We start from the raw sequence: 19,099 nt of genomic DNA on the forward strand, positions 1-19,099 counted from the left end.
TTCATAGTCTCTACGCCCAACGTGGGGCTTGAACTCACAACCTCGAGATCGAGAGTCACACGATCCACTGAGCCAGGGGGTGCCCCTGAAAGCACTTTTAAAACATTAACTGTGGTCTTAACATATGTTACAATGTATAGCATAAGGAAATATTAAGAAACTTACACTGAGGAGGGTAGAAAAATGATAGATGGTTAGTGTAGTTCCAAGAATATCATAATTTCCTTGTGACTCATCAGGACACTCTGGGACAATAATTAGAGCTATCGTTCAAGAGAAAAGAACATCTTGATATTGAGCATAGTCCACACGGGGGTTGGTCTGCCCCCTTCTTTCGGTGCTGTCTTCTTTCCCTTTGGAGAACTGACGCACCCCTACTCCAACCATGGGCGCAGCCGCCCGTCACAGCGCCTCGCTCCCTGGCCTCAGGGCACGTGATCTGGACCCTACTCCCTGGCCTCAGTGCTGGAGCCAGGGTGGAGGGCACGTGATCCAATGTGGGCCACTCACAGATTTTCTTTGGAGGATTCATATATTTGAATGAGGCAAGCTTTCCCCTTTCCTTTAGGTTGCTATGCTGGCATAATGCAAGCCTGGAGTGGCCTGTGGCCGACAGTTCCCCTGTGTAGAAGCAGCCTGTGGTAGGACAGAATGAGGCCAACACACAGAGACTGGGGAGTCAGGTTAGGGGAAGAAAAAGGATCTTGACAGCAAGCAAGTCCTTAGTTCTAGTGCTTAAACCCCCAGGGTCCTTCACCTCCCAGTTCCTTCCAGGATATTCAATTTCGGGTTTCAACTGGTCACGTCATCTGAAAGAGTTCTGATTTATATAGTGGGCTTACTTGGCGATACTACATAAACCCCGATGAAGGGCAAGTAAGAATGTTGTTGGAAAAAGATTCTACAAAGGTCATTGTTTTCCCGGAAAAAAAAAAGGGGGGGGGATCAGCTCAGCATTTAGAGATATTAATCCTCAATTTTCTAAACCTGGCTCAGCACTAACATCCTTGGGTATTAATCAAACAAAAAGGCCATGTGCATGCATTATGATGCATGCCAGCAGAAGCATTCAGTGAGGGTTTGACCAGATTATTTTAATACCTGACAAGCACGATCAGCACAGGGGAGTGAATTCAAAATATACACAGACGGTAACGCTGAAACGTGCAAGAGAGTGACTGGGACAACGCTTAAGCTTCTGGAGTATTAAGCACCAGATATTATATTTCTTCTGGTTTGCTTACCGAACAGGGAAAATTCGTGTCTCTACAGTAGGATCAGGAACCACAAAACGGTACTTAGAGGTGACTGCACTTGAAGCTTATACTTGCTGTCCGTGGTTACCTCGCTGCCCGGCTGCAGACTGCCATTAGCAAAGAGCCCAACTGGTGTGGAGTGGGATCCAATCCGTTGTGCTCCTCTAGGAGGAGAACATTCTGGAGGTCCCGCACTGCACCATCCCTGCCTTCAATATGGCCACTGAGAACCGCACGGACAACTTCCAGTCTAAGTGCTGAGAAGGCAGCTGTCTGGAGCAAGTATCAGAGACAAATGTGAATGGTTTTCTGACCTCCATCTCTCTTTTATTGATCAACCAGGTACATTCTGCCTTCTCCTGAGCTACTACGAAGTTTCTATTTGCTGTTAATTGTGACCACGAAGTGACAGGAATTTAGGAATTAAGAGATTGCTCACAGCAAATGAAAGAGTGTAGAGCCAACATCTTATGATGACCCATGGCCTTAAAAGGGGTGCCCAGAGTGGGATACTTGGGTTACTTTAAGAAGCATAGATGGGAGAATATTAAAAGTTGAGGACAACCATTATTAGGTGGCTAGTGTCACACACAAAATTTTTTTTTTGTCTTTTTTAAAGTTTATTTTTGAGACAGAGAGAGTGTGAGTGGGGGAAGGGCAGAGACACAGGGGGAGAGAGGGAGAATCCCAAGCAGGCCTCATGAGGTCAGTGTGCAGAGCCTGACGTGTGGCTCAAACTCATGAAACCATGAGGTCATGACCTGAGCTGAAATCAAGAGTCGGAGGGATGCTTAACCGACTGAGCCACCCAGGAATCTCTTCTCTTCTCTTTTCTTTTCTCTTCTTTTCTTTTCTCTTCTCTTTTCTCTCTCTCTTTCTTTCTTTCTCTTTTTTTTTAAAAATAGGCTTCAGGCCCAATGCAGAGCCCAGTGTGGGGCTTGAGCTCACAACCCTGAGACCAAGACCCGAACTGAGATCAAGAGTTGGATGCTCAACTGACTGAGCCACCAGGGTGCCCCTTGTCACTAAAATTTCTCTGTAGGTCCTAAGCATATATGGAGACTGGTATGTCCATTTTGCCACAGCAGAGCTGAGGCCCTCCACCCCCATTATTAGGGGTAAAACAATTCTATTTACCTTTATCTCCACCAAGATTATCTTGTGTGGTGGTTGCAAAATGAATGAGAGATAGCCTCTTTAAGAAGCCAGCCTCCACTATTACACTTTGCTTCCCTGGGTTTTCCAAGTCAACGAATTCAGTCAATAGTTGGCTTTCTGCCTTTGGTCTTGTTCCCTGACCTCCCTGAAGCACCTGACGGGGCAGCTGTAGAACACGCTCTCATGTGGCTTCCACAGTGCAGTATGTTCTTGTGTTCCTACTCTTAAACCATTCCTCATGTCTCCTCTTCCCTCTCCCTCCCTTCCATGTCCTTAGGGAGTTCCTATATGCTGATAACTCCCAAGTCTATACCTGTAGCCTGTTAGAATCCCAAACCTTGGACTGAGCTGGCTTCTGGACACCTCCTCTTGGGTAGGAGGCTGTTGGGGTTACTGTGCAATCACCCGCCCAACTGCTCAAGCCTGATGCCTCCAGATGCTCCTTGACTCCACCTTCTTTCTTTCTTTCTGCAGCAATCCTGTAGATTTTTACCTTCTAAATCTCTTCCAGAACCACCTTTCTTCCCTTAATCCCTACTGCCACCTATCCAGACTTGCACCGCATCTCACCAAAATTCCTGTAACAGCTTCCTCTCTGCTCTCCCTGACTCCCAGCCCCTCCTCAAGCTGCAACCAGAAGGATCTTACTAAAACATGAATATGTGAGTTACAAATCTGATCTCTTGCCTGAAACCCTCCTTCTGTTTCTCACTGGCCTCAGGAAGGGGTCTGAACTCCTTCCAGTGTCTCTGGGCCCTGCTTCCCTCTCCAGTTATGGGCTTGTCACTCTCTGCCCAGCTGGCTCAACTATTTTCAGTTCCTCCATGCACCAGGCGCTCTGTCCCCTGCTGGATTTCACACTTGCTTTTCTGTTTGTTAGCACACTCTTTCCTCTAAGATCCTTCCCTAGTTGAAGTTTATGCTAAGGAAATAATCTGCAATGTCAACAGATACTTACTACAGGATGTTCACAATATAATATAATATAATATAATATAATATAATATAATATATAATATAATTAATATAATATCCTGCACATATTATAATAAAAAATTTGGAAACTTCCAAAATGCCCAGAAAACACAGAGCATGAACAGGGCAGGGAGGCAGAGAGAGAGGGAAACCCAGAATCCGAAGCAGACTCCAGGCTTTGAGCTTTAGCACAGAGCCTGATGTGGAGCTTGAAGCCACAAGCCGTGAGATCATGACCTGAGCCAAAGTCAGATGCTCAACCGACTGAGCCACCCAGGCGCCCCCAGAAAACACATTTTATAAACAATTTTAAACATTTGCACAAAGTTTTGTGTTAATGGGAAATTACTCGAGTCATGTAACTTTCCAAAACTTCATAGATATTAAAATAAGAGTGCAGGGGTGTCTAGGCGGCTCAGTCAGTTAAGTAGCTGACTTTGGCTCAGGTCATGATCTTGTGGTTTGTGAGTTCGAGCCCCGTGTCGGGCTCTGTGCTGACAGCTCAGAGCCTGGAGCCTGCTTTGGATTCTGTGTCTCCCTCTCTCTCTGCCCCTCCCCTGCTCATGCTCTGTCTCTGTCTCTCTCTCAAAAATAAACATTAAAAACAATTTAAAAAATAAAGTAAGAGTGTAGTTATTTTTGCATGACAACATTATTGGTGATTTAAATTTTTTCTTTAGATTTTTTTTGTTTTCCAAAATTTACCCATGAACATGGAGCAATTACTTTCATAATCTGGAAAACACACACACACAGTTTTTATAGCTTTGTATCGTTTTTAAAAAGAACATCTATGAGCAAGGTTATATGAATGTAGATGTAAACAAGGTGAAGATCCCTTTTCTCAGGGAGAATGTGGAGAGTTTAAATCCTTAACTAGGACAGTATCTAGAAGCTTTCAGTGAGTCCTGCAATAATCTGTTGCAAAGGGGGAAGTAAAAAAACAAAAACAAAAACAAAAAACCCCAACACGGCTGAAGAGTTTGGGGGAAGTTTCTGCTAATGTACCACGGACAAATGCTAGGGCTAATATTAACTCCTCAATTTGGGACGTGTGTTTCCGTTACTGAAAAAAATCCCCCCCTTCCTTTTTACCCCCTGTGGATATGGGCACATGTTTTGGTGGTGTTGAACCAACCAGCTGGAGGGCCACAAGAAGAAATGAATGGAGTGAGCAGAATATGGTGAACTCTCCAAATCCCCAGCTGCGATGCTTCAGTCAGCAGGGAACAACAGGTGTCGTCCTTGTCAGTCTGTGTGACCAACTACAGACAGAGAATGGAAAGTTAACACACAGAAGTTTTTGTTCTCCAGAAAAATGAAAATCATTCAGCCAAGTCCATACAGCTGTATCTCGTGGCCATTTGCGATCTGTTAGTCTTTGCAAAGTAACGGGAGGCATTTAGTGTGAGCCTGAGAATATTACATACAAGGGGGAGTTTCCCACTGAAATAAGAAGCATGGATGCTGTTTCCATGAAAGGTTCCTGTCTAAATTAAATCTGGAGTTTAATTCACAGGCAGTGGTAGAAGAAAATGGTATACTTTTGGGAAAACAAGACAAAACTTTTAGCTTACACAAAGATGTCATTTTAAAGCATAAAATGAAAATACAGCAACTTTTGCTCACTTAACTGCTGATTAAATTTTCACTTTATACGCTGTGGAAAACGGTATGGAGTTTCCTCAAAAAGTGAAAAATAAAACTACTCTCTGATCCAGCAATTGCGCTACTAGGTATTTACCCAAGGAATACTAAAATACTAATTCAAAGGGATACACGCACCCCTATGTTTCTAGCTGCACTAATTACAACAGCCAAGATATGGAAGCAGCTCGAGTGTCCGACCGATGAGCTGATAAAGATATGGTGTACCCACAATGGAATATTATTCAGCCATAAAAAAGAATGGAATCTTGCCATTTGCAATGACATGGATGGAGCTGGAGAGCATAATGCCAAATGAAATAAGTCAGTCAGAGAAAGAGAAATACCATATGTGGAATTTAAGAAACAATACAAATGAGCAAAAGGAAAAGAGAGAGAGAGAGAGAGAGAGAGAGACAGGCAAACCAAGAAACAGACTCTTAGCTATAGAGAACAAACTGACGGTTACCAGAGGGGAGGCTGGTGGGGGCATGGAGGAAATAGGTGACAGGGATTAAGGAGTCTACTAGTCGTGATGAGCACTGGGTGATTAAGATGCAAACTTTAAAACATGTTTTTAAAGGTGAAAAAGATTCACTTTATGACCTACCACAGAGCATTTGCTGCAAAGCATATAGTAAATAACTAAGTAATCGAGTAACTAATTTAACAACAAAGATTTCAGTCTCTTTGAAGGGAGGGAAACAATACATTGTGCTTATACAGTATTTATATAAAAGCCTATAACATTGAGATAATACCTTTGGGGATCTCAGAGTGTTTCCCTCCAGAAGCAAGGTTGTAGCAACTCGAGGGGGAAGGGCAAATTTCTTTCTTACACTTAAGTCTCTTCCTGCAGTCTGTACTCAGTCCTGAGAGGCAGAGCCCAGCGAGAGGCAGGGGAGCAGAGTGGAGTTAAGGTCTCCAAGGCTACAGACTTGGGTTCTGCTATTTTCTGGGCCTGGTGCAAATGAAATCACAAGTCATAACTTGATGAGGGGAAACAAAAGAAGATCCTAATGTGTTAAGTCATTTAAAACTGCAAACTGAGTTTGCAGCTGGATAAAATGAGTAGGCTCTTATAGGTTTAGATATTAAAAGGAACCATAAATATGGATGTGTGGGTTAAGTAAGTGATGAATCGTAAGGCTGGCTTAATTTCTCAGATTTTTTTTTTAAAGTTTATTTATTTTGAGAGAGAGAGAGAAGGTGTGAGCAGGGGAGGGGCAGAGAGAGAGGGAGAGAGACAGAATCCCAAACAGTCTCCGTACTGTCAGTGCAGAGCCCAATGTGGGGCTCGAACCCACGAACCGTGAGATCATGCCCTGAGCCGAGATCAAGAGTTGGACGCTTAACGACTGAGCCACCCAGGCGCCCCAATCTCCAGATTTTTATTTATGCATTTATTTATTTGTTTGTTTATTTATTTTTAATGTTTATTTTGGAGAGAGAGACACAGAGAGAGAGAGAGAGAGATAGAGACAGAGACAGAGACAGAGAGTGAGCAGGGGAGGGGCAGAGAGAGAGAGACACACACACACACACACACAGAATCCAAAGCAGTCTCTAGGGTCTGAGCTGTCAGCACAGAGCCTGGCACAGGGCTTGGATCCACAAAATGTGAGATCATGACCTGAGCCAAAGTCAGACGCTTAACTGACTGAGCTACCCAGGTGCCCCTGTTTCCCAGATTTTCATATGGATAATTCTAAAGGCAATGCCAGTTTATTAGTTGCTTAGAATTACATTTGAGTTGGAAAAAAAATGATAGTATGAATAAAGAAAATACTAGTATGCCATATATATTTCATTATCAAGTTTGAATTATATCTTGGAATCTGATCTGGGTCTGATCTGTAGAATTTCCCACTTGACACCCTTAAACATTGGCAATGTTCCAACAATTGTTACTGACTTCTTTTAAGCTTCATTACTCAGGATTTCATTTTGGTGGTTTGAAAAAAAAGTCCCATGAATTGCATCCTTTCACAGTTAGAAATCGAAGGGTTCACACTTCTTGTCAGCAGGAAGTGGAGGTTGGGAAGAATTCTATTTTTGGAGTTGAAAGGGCACCTTTGACCCAGAAATGTGCGGTTGGATGAAAGCTGTTTCTCTGTTCTGTCTTACTTGATTTACCCAAGAAATGGAGAAACGTACAAGAGTACAACTTCAGCAGACTTGTTTCCTCTTAGGGCTCCGACATAGGCCCATATCAACCACATCTCAAGAATTTGAGATTTTCAGGTGTTTATTTTGGTCTTGTGTGACCCATGTAACAGTCATTTAAATTATTCAAAAGCTTCCAAATTGAAATCCTGACTGTCTTCCAAGATATAAAGGTCAGAATTTATTCTTCTAAGTCAGGGGATGGGAAAAAAAGGCCCATGGGCCAAATCTGGCATACTGCTTGATTTTATTAAAAAAAATTTTTTAATTTTTTAATTAAAAAATTAAATCTCTCTCTGCAGGGGAGGGCAGAGAGAGAGAGAGAGGGAGATACAGAATCTGAAGTAGGCTCCAGGCTCTGAGCTGTCAGCACAGAGCCTGATGTGGGGCTCAAACCCACAAACTGTGAGATCATGACCTGAGCTGAAGTCAGACGCCCAACCAACTCAGCCACCCAGGTGCCCCTACTGCTTGATTTTAAACAAAGTTTTATTGGAATACAGATATGTCTGCTATTCATTTACATATTATCTATCGATGCTCTTTGTGCCCTAATGGAAGAGTCAAGTACTTGTAATAAAGATTGCATGGTCTGCAAAGCCTAAAATATTTACTATCTGGCTCTTTACTGAAAATGTTTGTCTACTCCTGGCCCTGATGAGAAACTGAGGAATTAAAGAGAAGGCCTATAGAAATAGTGACGTTAAAGAGCAGGCACTACAAATGCCAGTATCATAAATGATCAGTTTTTGGGGCGCCTGGGTGACTCAGTCAGTTAAGCACCCAACTTTGACTCCGATCATGATCTCATGGTTCATGAGTCTGAACCCCATGTCGGGCTCTCTGCTGTCAGCACAGAGCCTGCTTCAGATCATCTGTCCCCCTCTCTTTTTGCCCCTCCTCCCTTGCTCTCTCTCTCTTTCTTTCAAAAATAAGTAACTTTTATTTTTTTATTTTTTTTTATTAAAAAAAATTTTTTTAACGTTTATTTATTTTTGAGACACAGAGAGACAGAGCATGAACAGGGGAGGGGCAGAGAGAGAGGGAGACACAGAATCTGAAACAGGCTCCAGGCTCTGAGCGGTCGGCACAGAGCCTGACGCGGGGCTCGAACCCATGGACCATGAGATCATGACCTGAGCCGAAGTCGGATGCTCAACCAACCGAGCCACCCAGGCACCCCTCAAAAATAAGTAATTTAAAAAAAAACGTTTAGTTTTTAGGGTCTAATTACTTTGTATAATTGGCATGAGATGTATCTGTGACAACATATTAAGATTCTATGAAATGAAGTCTTTTTTAAAGTTTATTTATTTTTAGAGAAAGAGAGCAAAAGAGAGTGAGCACATGAATGGGGGAGGGGCAGAGAGAGAGAGAGAGAGAGAGAGAGAGAGAGAGAGAGACAGAGGGAATCTGAAGCAGGTTCCAGGCTCTGAGCTGTCAGCACAGAGCCCAATGTGGGGCTCCATCTCATGAACCGTGAGATCATGACCTGAGCCGAAATCAAGAGTTGGACACCTAACCGACTGAGCCACCCAGGTGCCCCTGAAATGAATAGTTTGGACTGAGGGCCACTAAGTAACACAGGTGTCAGTAGAGAAAGAAATGACTCCATAGGGAAGGAAATGTAATCCTAGTATACTGCTTGGCACCAAAAGAAACAATGTTTATAAAATTATAGAAATACAAATCCTAGTTAGGGGTTTCAGCTTTAGAGTCAATCATCAAAGTATAAAACAATGTAAATATTAACGATGTAAAGCTGTAGGTGTCAAAAGTTCAAGCAGGGACAGTTACATCTTCCTCCTTTGACATGGTGGTTGGTTAAGAGAGGTCGTGTCTGAAGTTGATGGAGCATGAAAAAGAGATTCTTGTATGTATTTGTATTTCACCGATTCCAAAACTCATACTTTTTTTCCTGGCCTTTAATATCTTTGAAACCGGAATGTTCCTTACTCTTGGCAATACTTTAATGTTTCTTTATTAAAAAAATTTTTTTTAAATGTTTATTTTTGAGAGACAGAGACAGAGCGCAAATGGGGGAGGGACAGAGAGAGAGAGAGAGAGACAGACAGACAGACAGACATAATCTGAAGCAGGCTCCAGGTTCTGAGTTGTCAGCACAGAGCCCGACGCAGGGCTCCAACTCACGAGCCATGAGATCATAACCTGAGCCAAAGTTGGACGCTCAACTGACAGCCACCCAGGTGCCCCATTGACAACGCTTTAAAAGTATAATTGTTTCTCAAAAATTAAACTTAAAAAATAAGGTATAATTGTCAGCGTTATTTTTCCTTGGGGGAATATAAAATAGTGGTGCATCTTATAACAGATGGCATCTTACATCTGATTATATGGTATTTTGAACTGTAAAAGCAACAAAGAATAAACCGAAGGTAATGAAAAAACTAACAATAATTGGAAGGAAATAAACCGTCATCTTTTACAAAGGTCAATCTTATGTCTAAATATGAGAAATTAAAAAGATGACAGTATAGCATGTTGTTTATATATTCATTTTATTTCATTATTTTTTTAAAGATTAAAGTAATGTCTACAACCAACGTGGGGCTGGAACTCCCAACCCTGAGATCAACAGTCCCACGCTCCACAAACTGAGCCAGCCAGGTTCCCCTTTCACTTTAAACCCAACCGCTATTTGATTTTTTAAAAACCACATTGTATTAGTTTCTTGCAGCTGCTGCGACAAATTACCACAAAGCTGCTGATATACATGCATTCTCTCCAATGGTTCTGGAGGCCAGAAGTCTGAAAGCAAGATGTCACCAAGGCCACGTTCCTCCCAAGGCTCTAGGGTTCCCTGCCTCTGCTGGATTCTGGGGCTGTGTCACTCCAACCTCTGCCTCTGTCCTCACCACCCCCTTCTCTGGGTGTGTCAAGCCTCCCTCTGCCATTCTCTCATAAGCACATTTGTGGTGGCATTTAGGACCCACTTGGATAATCCAGGGTAATCTCCTAATTTCAAGATCCTTAATTTAATTATATTTGCAAAGACCTTTCTTTCAAATAACTAATACTCACCGGTTCTAGGGATTAGGACATGGACATATCTTTGGGAGCCATTATTAGCTTACCCATGCATTAGTTTGATTTTTTAATTTTTTTTTTTTCCAACTTTTTTTTTTTTTTATTTATTTTTGGGACAGAGAGAGACAGAGCATGAACGGGGGAGGGGCAGAGAGAGAGGGAGACACAGAATCGGAAACAGGCTCCAGGCTCCGAGCCATCAGCCCAGAGCCTGACGCGGGGCTCGAACTCACGGACCGCGAGATCGTGACCTGGCTGAAGTCGGACGCTTAACCGACTGCGCCACCCAGGCGCCCCTGATTTTTTAAAAATATAAATCTTGGGGCGCCTGGGTGGCTCAGTCGGTTAAGCATCCGATTTCAGCTCAGGTCATGATCTCATGGTTCGTGAGTTCGAGCCCCACATCAGGCTGTGCTGACGGCTCAGAGCCTGGAGCCTGCTTCGGATTCTGTGTCTCCCTCTCTCTCTGCCCCTCCCCTGCTCATGCTCTGTCTCTCGCAGTCTCTCAAAAATAAACGTTAAAAAAATTACAGAAAAATTATAAATCTTGTCATTCTACAACTTGAAGTCCCTTGGTAGCTACTCATAACTTCTAGGATCAAGTTCAAATGATGTATTGGTTAAAATTAGTCTCTACACCAAAAGCACAAAACGCAAGAGAAAAACACATCCACTGGACTTTAAAATTAAAACTTTTTGTGCTTTAAAGGACACCATTGAGAAAGTGAAGAGACAACTCACAGGAGTGAATATTTGCAAGTCATATCTGATAAGGAACTTGTATCTAGAATATACAAAGAACTCTTTAAAAAATTTTTTATTTATTTTGAGAGAGAGAGAGCGCATGCAAGTGGGGGAGGGGCAGAGAGAGAATCCCAAGCAGGTTCCACGCTGTCACCTCAGAGCCCGATGTGGGGCTCGAACTCACAAACGGTGAGATCATGACTTGAGCTGAAACCAAGAGTCGGACACTTAACCGACAGAGCCACCCAGGTGCCCCAGGATATACAAAGAAGTCTTTGAGCTAAATAATAAAAAGATATAATGATTTAAAAATAGGCAAAGGATTGGGGCACCTGGGTGGCTCAGTCAGTTAAGCGTCTGACTTTGGCTCAGGTCATGATTTCATTGTTCATGGGTTTGAGCCCTGTACCGGGCTCTGTGCTGACAGCTCAGAGCCTGAAGCCTGCTTCAGATTCTGTTTCTTCCTCTTTTTCTGCCCCTCCCATGCTCGTGTTCTCTCTCTCTTTCTCTCTCAAAAATTAACAGTAATAAATTTATAAATGGGCAAAGGATCTAAATAGACATTGCTTTAAAATGATATAAAAATGGCCAATAAATCCATGAAAAGATGCTCTACATCATTAGTCATCAGGAAAATGCAAATAAAACCACAAAGATACAGTTCATACTGACCAGGATGGTGGTGATAAGAAAGACAGTACCCAGTGTTGGTGAGGACTAGAGACACTGGAAGACATTTCCACTGTTGGTGGAAATGTAAAAGGGGTGCACCTGCTTTGGAAAATAATGTGGCAGTACCCCATAAAGTTAGACACGGAGCTACCATATGACCTTGTAATCTCACTCCTAGGTATATACCTGAGCAAAATGAAAACAAGTCCACACGAAAACTTCTACAGGGATGTTCATAGCAGCATTATTCATAATAGCCCCAAAGTGGAAACAACTCAAACGTCCCCCAACTGACAAATGGATAAACGAAATGTAAGTATATTCATACACTGGAATATTATTTGGCAATAAAAAGGAGGTACTGATAGGACACAGTGCTACGGCATACGTGGACCCTGAAAACATGATGCTCAGCGAAAGAAACCAGTCCCAAAGGACCACATGTTATACGACTCCATTGGATGAAACGTCTCGATAGGCAAATCTATAGCGACAGAAAGCAGACTGGTGGTTGCCTGGGGTTGGGCAGGGGTTTAGAGGGAATGGTGTGTGGGGGGGTGACTGTCAAAGGGTATGGGCTTTCTACTTGGGGCGAGGAAAACATTCTAAGTTGATAAGTGGATCGTGCACAATTCTGAACGTACTAAAACCCACTGAATTGTAGGCTCTGAATGAGTGAAGCGAATGGCCTGTGAGTTACAGCTCAGTGAAGCTCTTCATGTCCAGATAGACAGTCTATAGCCTCAGAGGGTCCACGCTCCAGTCCCAGCCCCAAGAGAACGTGCAGGTGGACAAGAGAGGGCATGCGTGCAAAGCCTTCACAGTCTCTGGCACGAGGTAGATCCCCTACACGTGCAGCCGTTACCCACCTGACATTTGAAGCTTTATAGCCCTCGGCCCCTGCCGATCCCTGGCCCCCTTCCACCACTTCAACCCTCCTTTCGGGCAGTCTCCACACCCCCTCCCACCCCACACGAAGTTATCCTTAGAGCCCCCTGAAACAGCGTCAGCACATCCTGCTCTTACTAGAATGCTCCTTTCCCCCTGCCTCCCCCGGCTAATTCCTCCTTTCTTCCCCTTCCGTTTCCTCAGCTTTATCTCTTCCAGAAGCTTCCCCCCTGTAGGCTCCGAAGACCACCCTATCCTTGGCTCCAGGTCAGCCGTTGTTCCTCTCAGCTCCCACAGCTGCCGGCACACCTCTGGATGACGGCGCTTACCATTCTGGATGGCATCTGTCCACCTGCCTCAGGTCTCATTTGTCTTTACGTGCTCGGGCCCAGCACAGTGACACAGGGTAAGGAATGGCAGTGCCGAACAGCCACCAGGACTACACAGACTCATCGTAGCAGCCGGCAGTCTGGCAAAAGCTCTCCTAGGGAAAGGGGAGGTTTCCCCCTCGCTCTCCGGACTGGAGAGCTCCTCTGTTTCTCTGGCACAACTGCTCTGGTGCCCGGGCTTACGCGCACGCGTGTGCAGACTTGCCCCAGGGCCCGCTTCCCACAGAGTGGCAGGGAAATGGGGCACACTGCCTTTCCTGTGACACCGGTCAAGCCCTCTCCAGCTGTGCCCCTGTGAGTTTATTAACACTTTACTGATGCACGTGTTCAGACGTGTGTACTTAACGGGAAGGGACGTCTGAAGAGCACACACAGCACGATGTTTACACCTTGCAGCATATGGAAAATACGTTTGCAAAGCATTTTTTTTTTTTTTTTTTGTAGGAGGTAATGCTCAAAAAGAGCCGACAGTTTGGGGACAAGAAGGAATGACTACTTTCTGAATACTCCCCACATCATAAGCACAGTCAGTAATCCACCCGGTGAGGTCTGTGTGAAATGTCCTGTGACACTCAGAAGCAGCAGGTGCCCCAGCCCAGACGCATCCAAGCCAGGGTGGCATGGTGTGGGCAGCAAATACCACGGGAAACTGGGTGCAGTGATCTTTATCTCCACTCCAAGATGGATTTATCTATCCGTGAGAGTTTAAACACAAGGGCTGCCATGTTGCACGGCTCCAGGGCTGCCCTTCCTATCACCACCGAGGTGACAGGCGCCCCGTAAGATGGTGCACGGCAGTCTGTGTAGCCATCAGAGGTGGCCTTGTTAAATCTTGATCACATAACCTTATGCGTATTAAAGCAAAAAGGACATGCTTATTTTCATATGGCACTGGTCTCTTATTTTATTATTTTTTTAACAACACTGTCCAAATTGTCCACATGACTTAATGAAACAGTGATGTACTTTAAAGGAACCTCCAAACACGAGGAGGGTGTAGCTGGTAAAAACTTGCGTTATTAGCCACATTGTAGGGCAGCATTCTTAGCAAACGCAAGCAACATTCTCCTGTCCCATGTATTTTGTTGGTTAGGGTTAGAAAAACAATGAAAGGCCACTGAGCTCTCAGGCACCCAGGAAAATACGCTAGATGTCGTTTCTGAAAGTCAGTACCTTCGCATCTTGACAAATGAGAGTCAATGACACATCCTCCCAAGGTGTGCCAGTCAGGCAACTGCTTGTCCTTATCTTTATTAAAACAGAAAATGATCAATACTGGCACGTGCATGTCACATCCCCCTTCTATGTTCTATGCTATTCTAAGAGTATTTTTAGTTCGCTGTGATTTTCCTGTCTCTAAACTGCCTCTCCTCCTTGTAACTGTGTGCAGACTGGTCCACCGGCCTCAGGATACCTACCTGGGGTCAGGGGTATTTTTTTTAATGTAGGAGGGGGAATCTGTCCACCTTGTGAGGTCCCATTAAGTCGCACCTCCTCTCTGACCTCTTCCCCCCGAAGGCCCTGGCCCGGACGGAGTCTGCACCTCTCTTGACGCAAAGCGGATGAGAACATGGGCCGAGTTGGAGAGGATGAAGCAGAAATCCTGACTCTGCCACTTACTAACCACAGGCACCTCTGGCGAGTGACGTGGCCTCTCCAGGTCTCAGTTCTGTCATCTGAAAAGTGGGGGCAACACCCCTCTCGTGGGGCTCTTAGAGGGCGCAAGGAGAGAGTGCATGTAAAGCAGGTGGCACGGTGGTCATGCCCGGCAGTCAAGAAACCGCAGCACGTCTCTTTCCTTCTGAATGTATTCTGTCCCTGTTATTGGACTGTGAACACTTTGAGGGGTCAAATATTTACCCAACTAATGGGGAAATGGATGTGAGAGGAATGGAGTACCATTCTGCTTCCTGCCACCAAGGCGCTCCCGAGGAATCGTGGCCACTCCCTCACTTGTGTCCCGACCTGGCCCCTAGTTGATCGACCAGACTGCGGCTGTGTTATCCTGGCAGCCAGATGGTAGGTTTACATTAGCAAAGACAGCAAGGTATGAAAGGTTAATTATGATTCATTCTTATTGTGATACATTACCTCTCAGTTCAAATTTTATATGCAATTGACCAAATGAATGACACCACTGATTTCTGATGGTATCCACGTGATTGGTTTTTTTTTTTTTGGTTCCATATTCTCTCTCTCTCTCTCTCTCTCTCTCTCTCTGTACGACACTGAAGAATGGAAGTAGGGTCACAAGCTCCCCCCCACCCCCCACTTCTGCTTGTATGCTCTGTGAATTTAAGGTCTGTTTCCTTTTCCTTAGATTTTTCTAAACGACGGGATACTGTGGGGTACGGAAGCCCCTGGACTAGATTGCTGTGATCATTAATTTCATTAGGCTGGATCAGGGCGAGCTTATAATGAAGACTCTCGGGATTCTCACACTCTCAGAATAGCAGGCACTGAGGCCCTCACAGACCACGTGGCTGCACGTTCAGGCACGGATTCCCTCCCCTTGGCACGCCCGCCTTGCAACACCCAGCTTGTCTGCGTGTCGGCCCTGGCTGCATGGACAGAAATGGCTCTCCCACTATGGATTTAGGCACTTTGGGGGCTGAACAGGAGCTCATCCGCTCTCTGCTTTTCCTTTGGAATTCAGTAATGAACTCATTAAATCGCCAACTTGTTGTGACAGGAAGTCATTCAGATGCTGATGCTATTGCCATGGAAACCATCCCTCGGCTTGGAACTCTGTCTGTCTCTGCCGAGGAGCACTCTGGCTCCGTAATTACTGTCATCCCCAAATAACACGGAGCCATCACGGTTCTGAGCAAGTCCAGAAGCAGGGGCATACACAGACTCTCTTCTGCTTTCAGATGAATCCTTGTTGGTTTTAGTATTTTTAGCACACATTTCTGTTCTGTGCCAGTTGTCTTTTTCTTTCCTACATGCTGGCTCCTTTCCAGCACCTTTCCTAGAGAAGCAGACAAAGGATTTTTTCGGGGATGATAGCTGTCAGGAATACTGTTTAAAGAGAGCCTACCGCTTTCCCCAAATCTCTGTGCTTCCAAATATGGAAAAATGAATTCTCCTGCCTTTTAGAAGAAACCCCAAGAAAGGAAAGCCAAAGTCCATTATAGTTCATATTCTATAAAACTTCAACGTTTATGTTTATGGGTAGGTCAGTAATGCCCAAATGCAAATTCAGAGATGCAACACAAAGTACATCGTGATGTTTCCTTTACTTTGCATTATGGAGAGTCCTGTTGAGCTCTGTGACTAAAGGCTGACCAAATCACCAAGAAGGAGAACCCATCCATCCCAGGCAGCAATCAAATCGTTCTTGTATATGTTATGGCACCCGGACTACAGCAAATCTTTAAACATAACCGTCACTTATGCAGTGCCTGAGACACTGGGCCAGGCATTTCATATTCTGTTTCATGATTTAAATGAATCTGCATGAAAATCCCACAAGGCAGGTATTTTCATTCCAATTTTACAGTGAAGGAATGTGCAGCTCAAAGCAATTAGGTACATTAAATAAATGCCACACCTTCCCATACGGCACAGGTGTTACCACACCACACCACACCTCCTGTGCTCCTGTGTCCACAGGCATCTAGGTGACTTCCACTGCCTTAGAATCATAGACGCTCAGATTAGGAAAAGTCTTTTGTGATTCTCCTTCCAACTGACACCTTCTAGGACATCCCAAGCGTAGTCTGGTTTAAGCTTATGTGTTTCCAGGGATGGAGACTTTACTAAGAGCAGCGGCATTTGGACAGCCTGGTGTGAAAGCCCCTCTTAGTCTACTCCTGACACGAGGAAAGAGCAATTACTGGCTCTTCTACTGAGCCCCAAAGTGCGAAAATCTGGCTCTGTCCAAGTTTGTCCTCTACAACATCCAGGTACAGGTGGGAGAAGAGGGAAATGGGGAAGGGGTCAGAGCTATGGCTGGAGCTGGCTTCGGGCCTGAGCTGAGCAAGAAGGTCTGGGCAGGTCACGGACCGAGGTTGTTCGCCCCACAGGAAAGAGACCTGCTCCCTAGTGCTGGAAGGAAGCTGCTGTTTTGGATGAGACTCCATGAATGGATGTCTGGCCCTTTCTTCGGTGTCATTTTTTATTTCTGTATTTACACATCATACACACACACTCTCCACAAACTGCATAACTTTTTACAAATATGAACACCGACATTTAGAGACAGGTAGTGAGCAGAGACCTCTGGGACACCTTCTGAAAACGTCAGCAAGGTCATGGGAGGAGTTCAACAGGGACCTTACAACTTTACAAAGCCCTATGGTAAGTGGTGTTAAAGGCACTGCTTTCTGCTCATAGGAATGAGATTTACTCTTATAAATGTTCATTTGTCCCTGCCTTAGAATATAAACTCTTCTGTGGCAAGGTCTGGGAGGTAGGCAGGTTATCTATTGTCTGCGTGACCTGGGGTACGTCTCTTTCATCTGAGTGCCTTGATATCCTCACTGGTCATGTGGAGGAGACCGTTAATTCTGTTACCCACATTACGGGAGTACAGTGAGGTTAAAATGCAAAGTGCAAAAAAAATCTACAAAAATCTTTCTAACTTAGTATTCTACGAGAGTGAATAGTTTACAGCAAATGTAATTTAGAGCCCAATATGTACAATATGTTAGGTCAAGTCTCTTTACAATTACCAATGAAACAAAATGATTTTCAAAGCTTCCAACAATGATTTAAGCAATATTCAATATAAAAAATTTTCAATAGTGGGTTTTTGTTTGTTTGTTTGGTGTTCACGGTCTCATGATCTAACCTGTTGCAAAGATTAAAGCAAAATTTTCCACGCTTAATCACAAAGGATTAGTAAGGCCCCTGTAATACTGCATCATGAAAAACAAGCAGGTCACAGAGCCCAACATTTTTAGTCTTTCTGGATTTGTTTTGTAAGTAATTTTAAAAGGTACTTGTAGATACACCCTGCCTTACTTCTAAAAAGCATCTGGGGATAGCCTACAATAAAAGGAACAGATATAATAAAAGTGAAGTCATTTAAAAAGAATCTTTTATTCAATTCACAGCCATTTCTTCTTAATAATATCTGTGAAACAGATATGAATGTAGAGTTACAAATGAGATCTCCTATAGTTTTTGATGCTGAAAATATTTTAGGCACTGTAACTAAGCAGGGAGTGGCCAGTGTCTGGTGACAAATGACTTCTGGGCGGTGGGGATCTGTGAAATGGTCTAAACTAGAGGACTCAAAGAGAATGGACATTAATGTGATTACAAAATGGATTAAATCAATGTGTGGTCCATTCCCAGATCCTGTGGTTTATTTCTCTTTGGATGTAACAGCTAGTCTTAGGCAGAATATGTTAAGAAAATCGCACAAAGGGGAAATGAGTCACTTACTAAAACCCAGAAAAGCTTAGGCTAACCAGCTAGACAGAGACTCGACCATGTCTTTTTCTGCCTCTGTTCTACTTCTACATCCTGAGAGCATCACCTCGTCTGAATCATGGGAGAAAACTGTTTTTGGCAAATATACGTTGGACATATGCAGACTTCCTCTTGCTCTTTCTTCATGACACACACACCCCATATCCAGTACGCTTTGGAATGCATGTGGTTTTTAAGAAATTCAGCAGTCTCACCTCCATAATTATGTCTGACCTAGACCAACATTAAAATATTTTGTTCTCCCCGTGAGGGCAGCAGTAAGCGTGAGGTTCCACCTTTCCTTGGATGACAGCCCATTATCCTTTCCTGCTCTCTCGGTCCTGCTGAGAGGAGAGCCCTGGCAAAGGAACTCTGTTTTGGTCACATATCGGTACAGTGCCTAGCACATTGTTGCTCCTTGATAAATAGTTCTTTCTCGAGGGAGTTGAATAAATATTTCCAGTCTCTCCTCCACTGGCTATTACTTTTTCCTCAGCTTACAAACACGTTCAGGTCTCCTCCGTTACATAAAAGACCAAAAAGCCCACCTGTTCATTTTTTCCCCAGCAGCCATGAAATGACCCCAAATTAAGATAAACTATAATGCTGGTGCCTTCTCACTACTGCTTTCTCTCTCATCACACCTTCCAGTTAAGCTTCTTATACTGGGGTGTGATTCCCTTGATCCTCCGCAGTGTGCTATAGAATGAGGAGCCACAGAAGAAACACAGAGAA

General features: G+C 44.1%; 1 protein-coding gene and 1 long non-coding RNA gene across 4 annotated transcripts in view; one reads left to right on the top strand and one right to left on the bottom strand.

Moving 5' to 3' along the window:
• The window catches only part of LOC109251918 (uncharacterized), a 31,700-nt gene extending 18,342 nt beyond the window's left edge, over window positions 1–13,358 (top strand). For all 3 annotated transcript variants that reach the window (XR_008418781.1, XR_008418780.1, XR_008418782.1), the window contains 2 exons: window positions 11,845–11,978; window positions 12,759–13,358. This is a non-coding gene — a long non-coding RNA (uncharacterized LOC109251918). The remainder of the gene's footprint in view (window positions 1–11,844; window positions 11,979–12,758) is intronic.
• The window catches only part of MYO1D (myosin ID), a 265,335-nt gene that overhangs the window by 31,873 nt on the left and 214,363 nt on the right, over window positions 1–19,099 (bottom strand). The window lies entirely within an intron of this gene.

The sequence above is a fragment of the Panthera pardus genome, unplaced genomic scaffold (genome assembly GCF_024362965.1).
Source record: "Panthera pardus isolate Hobbes unplaced genomic scaffold, ASM2436296v1 HiC_scaffold_3, whole genome shotgun sequence".
In the NCBI taxonomy this organism is placed as follows: domain Eukaryota; kingdom Metazoa; phylum Chordata; class Mammalia; order Carnivora; family Felidae; genus Panthera; species Panthera pardus.